General features: G+C 37.0%; 1 long non-coding RNA gene across 1 annotated transcript; it reads left to right on the forward strand.

Moving 5' to 3' along the window:
• The first annotated feature begins 1,859 nt into the window (after positions 1-1,859).
• Positions 1,860-3,130, forward strand: LOC116247015 (uncharacterized). The gene is made up of 4 exons (XR_004170779.1): positions 1,860-1,976; positions 2,296-2,361; positions 2,461-2,526; positions 3,020-3,130. It is a non-coding gene; the product is annotated as an uncharacterized LOC116247015 (long non-coding RNA).
• Positions 3,131-9,919: the final 6,789 nt, after the last annotated feature.

Raw genomic sequence — 9,919 nt, forward strand, 5'->3', positions numbered from 1 at the left:
TATCTAAACTCTTTTAAATCGAAAGTGCACCCCAACTTATAAGAAAACCGTGACAAAAGATAAATAAGATCGAAATACGATCCCAGGTCTTCAACTTGATAATAATCGAAACTTCATTTGAGTTTCTTGAATTTTTATGTCATATTTATACGTTTCTGCATCTAGAAGCTCCGCATCACCACGACAGTGACGACCAGATACGGTTTCTGGATAGTAGAGAAACCGTTTGCTGCAGAAATGAGGAGGACAGTTTTACATTTGTCTCATGGATGGAGAAGTTAAAGATCTGTGAACTTGGACAGCTCAAAGGAAGTGGAACGTTCCAGAAATATTTTAGGCTCCATGTGGCAGCGTTCTTGAGATTAGTATAAATGACTAGCTCCTCTGCACAGCTTTGACACATCAAACTGGGTGACGACCTACACTCTATACTTCATCCTCATCACATGGTAATCTTACTACTCTTTTACTGCAAGTTATAGATGTTCATCTCCTTTTTTTTTTGTTGATCTTAACTTGCTCCAACATTACATCTTTACATTCAAAACCCAATGCGTTAAAATGCGCTTCTGCTATGTTTTGTCCTTGGTTTCAACATTGAATATGATCGAGTGCTTTGGTTTTAAAAGCTTTTACTAAAATATGTTCAAGTTTTGATGGTAGAATAAAAATATGTTTTTTAAGTTTGGCGCTTTTCTAATTATGTTGCTGTCATAATTATATAATATATTTTGTTATACCACCCCGATCATTGTTTTGATGCCCATAGTGGTTTCACAAGCTTAAAATATACTTCTATTATAAAACCATCAAAGCTTGAGCATATTTTAGTAAAAGCTTTTTAAACCAAAGCGGTTGACATGAGAATTTTCTGTGCTTTAGTTGTGCATGCTTCATCCACATCTCAATAAAAAGCATTGAATATGTACTTTAGTTCAATTTCTATGCCGATTCCATTCTTGAGGACATTCTAGGAAAAACGATAATATAGAGCTCTATTCACAACCCAAATCCACCACCATGATAATTACTTTCGACCTTAAAATATTTTCGGATTTACAATGATAGTTCTATCATCATCATTCCTGTTCTTTATAATCTTTATGGTCATCTGTCATAGTTTTCTTAAAAGGAAAGAAAAGTGAAAATTGTTTACAACTATCGTGTCCTCCATAATAAATGCTTCCTGGTCTAGCTCATCATAGGCGGCCTACATGCAACATATTGATTAACTTCCGAGTGAGCGAGAAGCTTACGATCAAATTGTTTAATACCTACATCTACTCAAAGAAGAACACCTACACCTTGAAGTTCCTGGCCGCAGCGTGAATCTCGAAGGAAGCATCTAAAGAGATGAACGAAACATGTTTGCCACTCTTCATTGCAATTGGTGCGAAGTCAAATGCTCGAAGGTGCATGGACTTCAACTCCCTTCCTCGCTAGCCTGATTCTATGTGGACTAAAATATTCTTAATTTGTATTAAAAAAAACTTTTTGTAAAGACAAAATTAAAAATAAAAAAAGTAAAAAGAATATAAAAGATATTTCTTTTTAATCAAAATGTCAATGAGATTAGCCCTTCCCTCACCTGAGGGGGGATTGAAAACAGTCGCCCTTGCTGATCAGGAGGAGGTAAATTGACCGTTGATTCTGACACTAGCAGGAAGATGAAACCCTTACGCAAGTACATTCTGATTCTCATGGGGAGAGGACTAGTATGGAGAAATCGAGCCAGATGCACCCTCAAGAATTCAATCCCCTCCATATCAAAAAGCCAAGAAGAGCGAAGCTTAAGACACTTGCTCATCCCTTTGATTCGTTTTACTCTTTAGTTTTCCACTTTCTCGCCGTGGCATGGAATTTGTTCAAGAATAATTGCTCCTTTTTTATCTCAGGATTCCAATAAAGGTCCCAAGAAGCATGAACATCCATGGAAGCTTCATCGACGTGTGAAGAGGCACAACAAAGGAAAAAGAGTAAGTTCTTGATGTTCTGATCGATTGCCGTCTGCATCCACTGTTTTTAAATCCGTAATTCGAAAACACTTGTCTTTCCAAGCCACTTGCTGGAACTGAGTGCCTTTATATTGAACAAATAAAAAATTATAGCAAAAGCGGAAGAATTTGTGCAGCCAAAATCTTTTCTTTCTCACATTTAAACAAGATTTACGTTTGGTTAGGCAACTATTAATCCTGCCTATCTCTGCTTTCTTGTTCTCATGTTTGTTTTATGCAACCATTTACCTTTTTATGTAGCTGCATCCCTTAACCTATAACTTGAACTTATTCTCAACAGGCAGAGAGAGCTAGAATCATGCAGCAAATGAAAGCATTAAGAGCAGTTCTTCCCAATAACCAGAAGGTAAGTTTCTACCTACATATTCTCCTCCTTCTGCACCATATGCATCTGATTGCCCTTTTGGAGGTTTGCTAAAGTTTTCACCCCTTGAATCATCTACAGCCTGATGCCATCTCTGTACTCGGGGAAGCAATTGAGTATATGAAGTATCTTCAATCTCAATTTGATGTAAGCTAAATTATTTATTTGCTATCTTTTCATATTTCTTGGCAATTCGATCTTGAAGAACATTACATTAAAATATAATTAGTTCACATTATTTTGCTAATTTTGCTGTTTCTGTTTAATGCTATCCTCTAACACCTCAAACAAATACTTGTGGAAACACACAAGGTCAAGTCATTTTTAGAGATGGAATTGAAGGTTATGCATACAATAGAATGTTGCTGTTTGCTATGTGCTTCATCAAATTAGACAGTGCCTGGATTGTTTAAGTAGTCACTATAAATTGTTCCAGGCCATTTAAATGTCAATGTCACTGTATTGCTTCATTAGGCCGAAACCTCGTCTGGAAAACATGGGAGTGTTTACTGGACTATATTAGTGATCCAACATCCAGTGTTGTTGGCAACTAATTATGTGCATATATTTATCTGTCTATGTGTTTCTTCCAATTAATCATCTCTCGCTTCTTTGGTGGGTGGCGGGATGCTTCGGTCAGGCAACGTTTATGAGGTGTATGCAACATCCTCAGCTTGGACCAGGAGGACCATTGGGAGAACCAATGTCTCTACAAACGAATCAAGGGCCGTGCTCTGTTAATGGCTGCCCAGGCATGGGATGCTACTCCAGTGTTCCACTACTTCATCCTTCAACTGCCTATCATTATCTTTCAAGGGCTTCAACTCTGCCATGCGAGTTCTGCTCGGTGTTGGCTGATGCTTGGGCTTGGCCTCAGCACTCTGTTGTACCAGACCAGGTAGGCAGCTCTCTGTAATACATACTAGGGTGAATATAGACTTGGGCCTGCACACACCAATAGGTTTTGCATGGAGGGTTGGTCTAGCAGAAAGTATAATGTCAAGCACTGAGCTGTTCAGATGGGTGACACTGGTCTTGGCCTTGGCCAAGTCACTGGACAGTTGACCACGCCTGTGAATCAAGCTTCACCTATATAATGGCTCCTATTTACAAGCGTTCGGTTCCTACAAAATTTCAGTTCTTAGGCTACGAGTTTTGATCGTAAAAGATTATGACCTAGCCTGAAAATATTTGCTGAGCCAACTTGCTGACCTGGGACATAAAGGCCCACCAATCTGAAGACCAATCCACAGGTTCCCAGTTATAAGAACATCTTGACAACATAAATAACTCATTTTATTTCACACAAATTATCATTCAATAAGGAGATATAAAGAGAGAGTTGTTAGTTGTGCCACACCATTAGATGGAACTGTTGCTTATATGTTTGTGTGTGTGAAATGAATTAAATGAGTCACATCTTGGGACTGAATCTGAGGCCTCCTTCCCCATTATCATCCATCAATCATAAGGTGGACATGGTGATCGTGAAAGGGAAAATGAGAGAAAAAAGGGTGAGAGAAAGAGTGGGTGAGAGTGTGAAAGACAAAAAGGAAAGTACGCATTCCTTATATATGTATACTCTCACTCTCTCATGCTTGCAGTAAGTGCAACAAATAAATAAAAATACTCTTACATTTATCTTTTATTTACAGAAGGCCGAGACTCTGGAAGATACTACAACGACTACTGCTTCTGACGGTGCTTTCCGTCCGCCCTCCAATCTCTCTGCATTACTTGATTTACCATAGACTTCTCTAACTAAACTTGCTTCTACTTACTGACGATACTGTTTTGCAGAATCAAGTTAATCCTGTACTCCCCAGATCATGTTCAAGCAAAATTTCCTATCTGACCATGGCCTTGTGGGGCTCAATTCCATGATACATTGTCTGTCACAAGGATGGATTACATATATAAAACGTCAACTACTATTCTCAAAGGTGATGTAAGAGCCACTATAGATAAGTTCGCATGTAATAGAAGATATAGATCCTGGGTGCTATTAGTTAAATAAAATACTCAGGAGGTTTGCAATAATCAAGTTCCACTTTTGCTTCTGCTTCTTGGATTTTGAAAAATTGAAGGTAATTCATGAATCGACTTCTGCCAAGGACCTCAACCTTTTAGTACAACTGCCGTTCACATTGCAGAATCGGGTAGACATTAATCCATGTTGCTGCCATAAATATCAACTCGTTTGTGATGGCAAAATAGTACTACAGGGCAGTTCACGAGCTGAGTTCGAGGCCAAGCTGAGGCTTCTCAAACTTGGCCCAAGTCCTAGCAGCTCCAGCACATATTCAAGTCTATGAAATATAAACCTGATTTTAAGAAACAAGCAAGCCTTCCTTGCGCTCAAAGCATTTCTTTGCAACAATATTCTAGGGAAATAAATTTCACATCCTCACATTCAACCTTAATTGAGCTGAAGTAGCATATCTAGTTTCATCTTGGTCTCAAACCTGTTCAATAAACAAGATAAGATAGACCCAAGGTCATACAATTTGGAACTTAAGTTACTCTATCATTGTGCACTGCCACAGAAAACGAAGCACAAAGAACAAATACAGAAATGTGATCAGAAAAGCAGCAATGCATAAAATGCATGCTTATGCCTACATCCACAAGGAATGAAAAGGATAGCTAGGTTTATTGCAGAAAGGCAAAAGCCAGACCACAGTAAGTGCTTCTTGCAACACAAGGATGCAAGTTAGCTGGGGCATGAGCCTCATATATATGAGGGAGCAAGTGGGTCGGCTCAATTTGTTGATACTTATGTACCTGAATTCACCAGTTTATACTAGCACAACAATTAAAAGACCCATTATTAATGTGAAAAAAATGTCAGTGAACTGGGCAAAGCATCGGTAACAGTTTCACTAACGTGACTGCTGGTGCTAAAAAAAAACGTCAATGAAAGTAGTGTCACTAAAAGACCACGGATGAAACACACACGTCAGTGAAAAGGAAATGATTTCAAAAGAATCCTATTTATAGCCAGTATTTGAATTCAAACTCATTTTAAGTTCAAACACCATGGTTAATTAGTGCATTGACAACTACTGTTGTAGTTGCTATAAATTTGATTAAAAATGGTTGTTCTTTTTCATCGACTGGTTTCCATAGCAAACTTAACCTGTTAGCTGATGTGAGACTGAAGTTTTAAGTCTTACCCATAGTGCGGAAAGTTGCAATTTAGGAAGTACCAGTTTCTAATATTCGACATTGGAAAGCTCAAATTTCATTTGTCATAAGCCTCTTTATTGTGCATGAGATTAAAAAATCATCATGACATCAACTGAATTCGTCCACTCTCTTTTACATGATCACTTTCTTCAAATTCTACAACAGTACCTATGGGGGTTCCAAGTTGAAATATCAAGATGCTTCCTCATTGTATGACCAGTACTGTGAGAAAGTCCTCAAGATCACCTTGTTAGATTGAACTCATCAAGTTTTGCTGTCAGTGCTTGCCAACATATAAACTGAAAGTTTTAGCTTCAATCCTCGTTTTGTATAAAGCCGTATAATTAATTTCTCATCAAGTTTCTCTATCTAAAGCTGTGTTTGCTTAATTTGATCTTGCGCAGATGTGTGTTTTTTAATCTGTTGAAATAATATTAATGCTTTAGTGGAAGTAAGATTAACTACATTAGACCAGACATCAGGACAGAAGGAAACCTTGCTGCCATGGATAAACCTGACTTAGCCTGGAAGGAGACGAGAAAACCTGGGTCTGATACTAGATCATGCATGTTTGATTCATGAAAAGCAACCAAATGAGCCATGAAGTCCACTAGTAGGTTCGCTAATGTGTGCTTCATACTAGTAAACGTGTATAATTCTGCAAAATAATTCCATACATCATGATCTTAGATCCTGCATGTATGTCATGCTCAGGGATTAAAACCCTAGTCTTCTTCTCAAAAAATTGAGCATGTTCATACATATGCATGTTATACACGCTTCTAGCGATGGCTAACTTTGTCGCTAATAGTTTAAGTGATAGGACTTGTAGCAACGGAAAAGCTAGCAAGTGGCAACAGTTTTTAGTTGTTGCTAAAAATCATGTTTGTTGTTGTGATATCCAATTAGCTTTGTCTTTTTTTCTTTTCTTTTGTGCTCACTCAAAATGAAAAATGTAAGTCATCTTATCCGGTGATTCGTTTACACAAAGCAAAGGGAAATGAGGGGCCATTTGATAGGCTAGTTCAGATTTAAGATATTCGAAGGTGATGTGAGATCATTGAGAATCTAAGATTCACTAATTTAAGCTCAGGCCCTCCTCCTATCTTATCTCCGATATGAGGCTTTGGCCATAACATGAGGATCCCAAAAATCAACTTTTTAACATAATGGTAAAATTGGATGTTTGTCTACATTATGGATACCACATAAAAGGGGATCTTAGATCAGCATCGAATCTTTGTTACTAGAAAAAGGAAAGGGCTCTCCCTGCAGCGAAGTTACACGTATGGGAAGGTTATTCTTTGAATGATTAATAAAAAAAATTAAAAAATTCAAAATGGGTAGTCAATTATACTTTTGTTTTTTTTTTTTCTAAATTTGTTTGATTTTAAAATTAGAAACACATTTTCTTTTGTCAATCCGATTAAAAAAGATTCCAATGAATCATAAATCAATTTTAATAACATTGGCTGCGAGTCCATGTCAAAGTATGCAGTTTTTTGTGTATTGATGTTGATGCTTTCAGAGACACCTCAAAAACTCATTATTGTCATCTAAAGAACCCATGTCTTAAAAAGTGGATACATCGTTTTGTTCTTATCATTCAAACAACAAACTAGACTTCAGAAACAGAACATAAACAAAGATTTCACAAAACTTGGTTTAAAAAAAAAATGACTTCTTTGTCACCCAAACACAAACAAAAGTAAGTGGCTTTCTGTTAATGCTAAGCCCCGCCTGTATAATCTCTTAAATAAAGTATGATGTATGTCACTCTTGAGCCGACATATTGACTGTCCACTTCCTTTCCCTCCCCACTTTCGATTTGTTTTATAGCGGTCGACTGATTTTCATATACCGATGAATAAAGATTCAGAAGTATGTCACTAAAAACACCAAATCATAGGAGCAATATTATCAATGAATTTATGAACTTTATAGTATAGCGACAGTTTATAGTGTTTTTTGTGATGGTTTACAGTGCTTTTAAGTAAGGGTTTTAAATATTTAGCAATTTATTTTACTTCTCATATATATAGAGGCCAGAAGTTCTTTTTTTTTTAAAAAAAAAAAAAATTGTGTTGCTAAAAACCGTCACAAAACATGCATTCCATTGTTAAAAACCTTTGTCTAGCAAGTATGATTGTCACTCATGCACCTTTTGCTATAGTTTTTATATAAAAAAAATAAAAAAAATAAAAAAACATCCGACTACAGAGGTTGCCCATCAATTATTTAGATGGAGTAAATCATCTGACCTCTGACAGCACACCCGCTGGGCAGCTGAGATTGAATGAAGGTTCAGATGGCAAAGAAATTTTACCTTCTTTTATATATATATATATATATATATATATAAAAGATAAGAAATTGAAATAAGAAATTGCAATCAGCTGGCTGCCGAATATTGCCAGATGACAACATATTTAAAAACTTCACTAAAATACACTGCCACAAAAACATCAGCAATTGTTTATTATGTAGTCATGGTTTGTGGTGGTTTTACTGACATTTTGTGGTACTTATTAGCAACTCGCATTGGAATAAATGTAGAGAAATTATTAGGTACATGACCTTAAGGTGCATGACCTCTAAGAAATCATCTTGATCATTGATGTTTACAAAATGAAAGATTGAGAGAAAATCAAAGAGAAAAAAGAGATATGAAAGCCTGTTGGGTCCCTGTTAGATGCCGCTGCCTAACGTCCCTTCGTTTGGGTTGGGTGGGGGGTACAGTGTGCTAAAAGAGAAAAGAAAAGAAACTATAAGCAGTAGCACGCACTAACATCAACCAATGTTAATTAACTTAATTTATTGGCCCATATTTAATGTGTATAAAATAGCTTTTATGGGTTGCTATTTTTTTCACTTTTCTACGCTGCCGAACCACAATGGCCCTTAATTTGAGATGTCAATGAATTATCAGCCATATATGATAACTTGTTAAAACTAAAATTTTAAAATAATTTTTTTATGAAAATAAAACATAAAAAAATTACGATTCATACAAATGAAACAAAACAAAGCAACAGTTTTGAAGTAGGAATAGCATCATAAGACCTACTGCGTTGTTTTTACATGCAGGGATTGAACAAAGTTAGTGGTGTTCTAAACTGCAACGTGTTGGGAGCTCATTCTTTTGGCACAAAATTTGCTAGACTGGAAAAATAAATAAAACCGTGGGGCGCCAACAATGGTGAAAGAAAGAGTGAAGGACGATTTGAAGACACAGCTAGAAGTGCATGCAGACAGAGCAAAAAGGTAAGAAACCGTTTAAAAAAGTAAAAGAGAGAGAGGATCGAGATTTGAAGAGACGTCCAGAAGGGCCTCCACTGTCCGAGAGAGATAATTTGAAGACGCGTCCAAAAGAGCCTGCAGAAAGAGAGACAGAGGGAGACAGAATTTAGAAAGAGAAGTTAAAAGACATATCTGAAACAATAGCATCAGAAATTTTTAACTGTGGAACACTGTTGTAAAAATTTTTCATTTCTGAAAAAGTACAACGCATATAAATAAATAAATAAATAATTACAAAGCATCTATGTAAAAAAAATAGAAATTGTGTTGTTCGTGTGGGCAACAATGTCACCTGGGTGCGTTTCCTAGGAGCTCGCACCCGCACCGACGCGTTGCGGGTGCGGGTGCGCTCCAGGTGCGCACCCGATGATGAGGCGCACCCAAACCGCACCCAGGGGAGTTGGATCAAGTTCCGAATCGAAACCAAATCCAAACCAAGTTCATCTGCGTGTATGGTTTGGATCTGAATCTGATTTCAGGATAAAACCAGATTAAAAATCTACAAAATCAAATCCCTGTTGGCCGTTGCATTTAATTTAATACATCTATAGATATATATATGTTCTCTTTTCTCTTTCAAAAAAAACGATACAAGACTAAAGAATGGGTGGCTTTTATAAAACAATCTGTTTGCCTTTTTTTCAAACTTTTTTTTTTAATTTTTTCCCACTATCATAAAAATGTATAATTTTAATTGTGTTATTCAATTTCTATGAAAAGTAATAATAATAATAATAATAATATTAATATTAATAAAATATCTTCACCACACCGCCGCACCTAATTTTTTTGAGATGTGCCACACCGGCACCGGCACCCGCACCGGCACCGGCACCGGCACCCCGCATTCAGGTGACATAGGTGGGCAACTGTGCACCCCAGCGACCTGAGGGAGGGAGAGAGAAAGAGAGAGAATGAAGACATGTCTAAAAGAGAGACGAGGTTACATGCACAGCTGTTCAGGGTGTACAACCTTTAGCGCACAACATCAGTTTCTTTAGCCCACTTTTAAGATTACTTATCATGCACATGAACCTCAGAGGAGAACAAG

The sequence above is a fragment of the Nymphaea colorata genome, chromosome 2 (genome assembly GCF_008831285.2).
Source record: "Nymphaea colorata isolate Beijing-Zhang1983 chromosome 2, ASM883128v2, whole genome shotgun sequence".
In the NCBI taxonomy this organism is placed as follows: domain Eukaryota; kingdom Viridiplantae; phylum Streptophyta; class Magnoliopsida; order Nymphaeales; family Nymphaeaceae; genus Nymphaea; species Nymphaea colorata.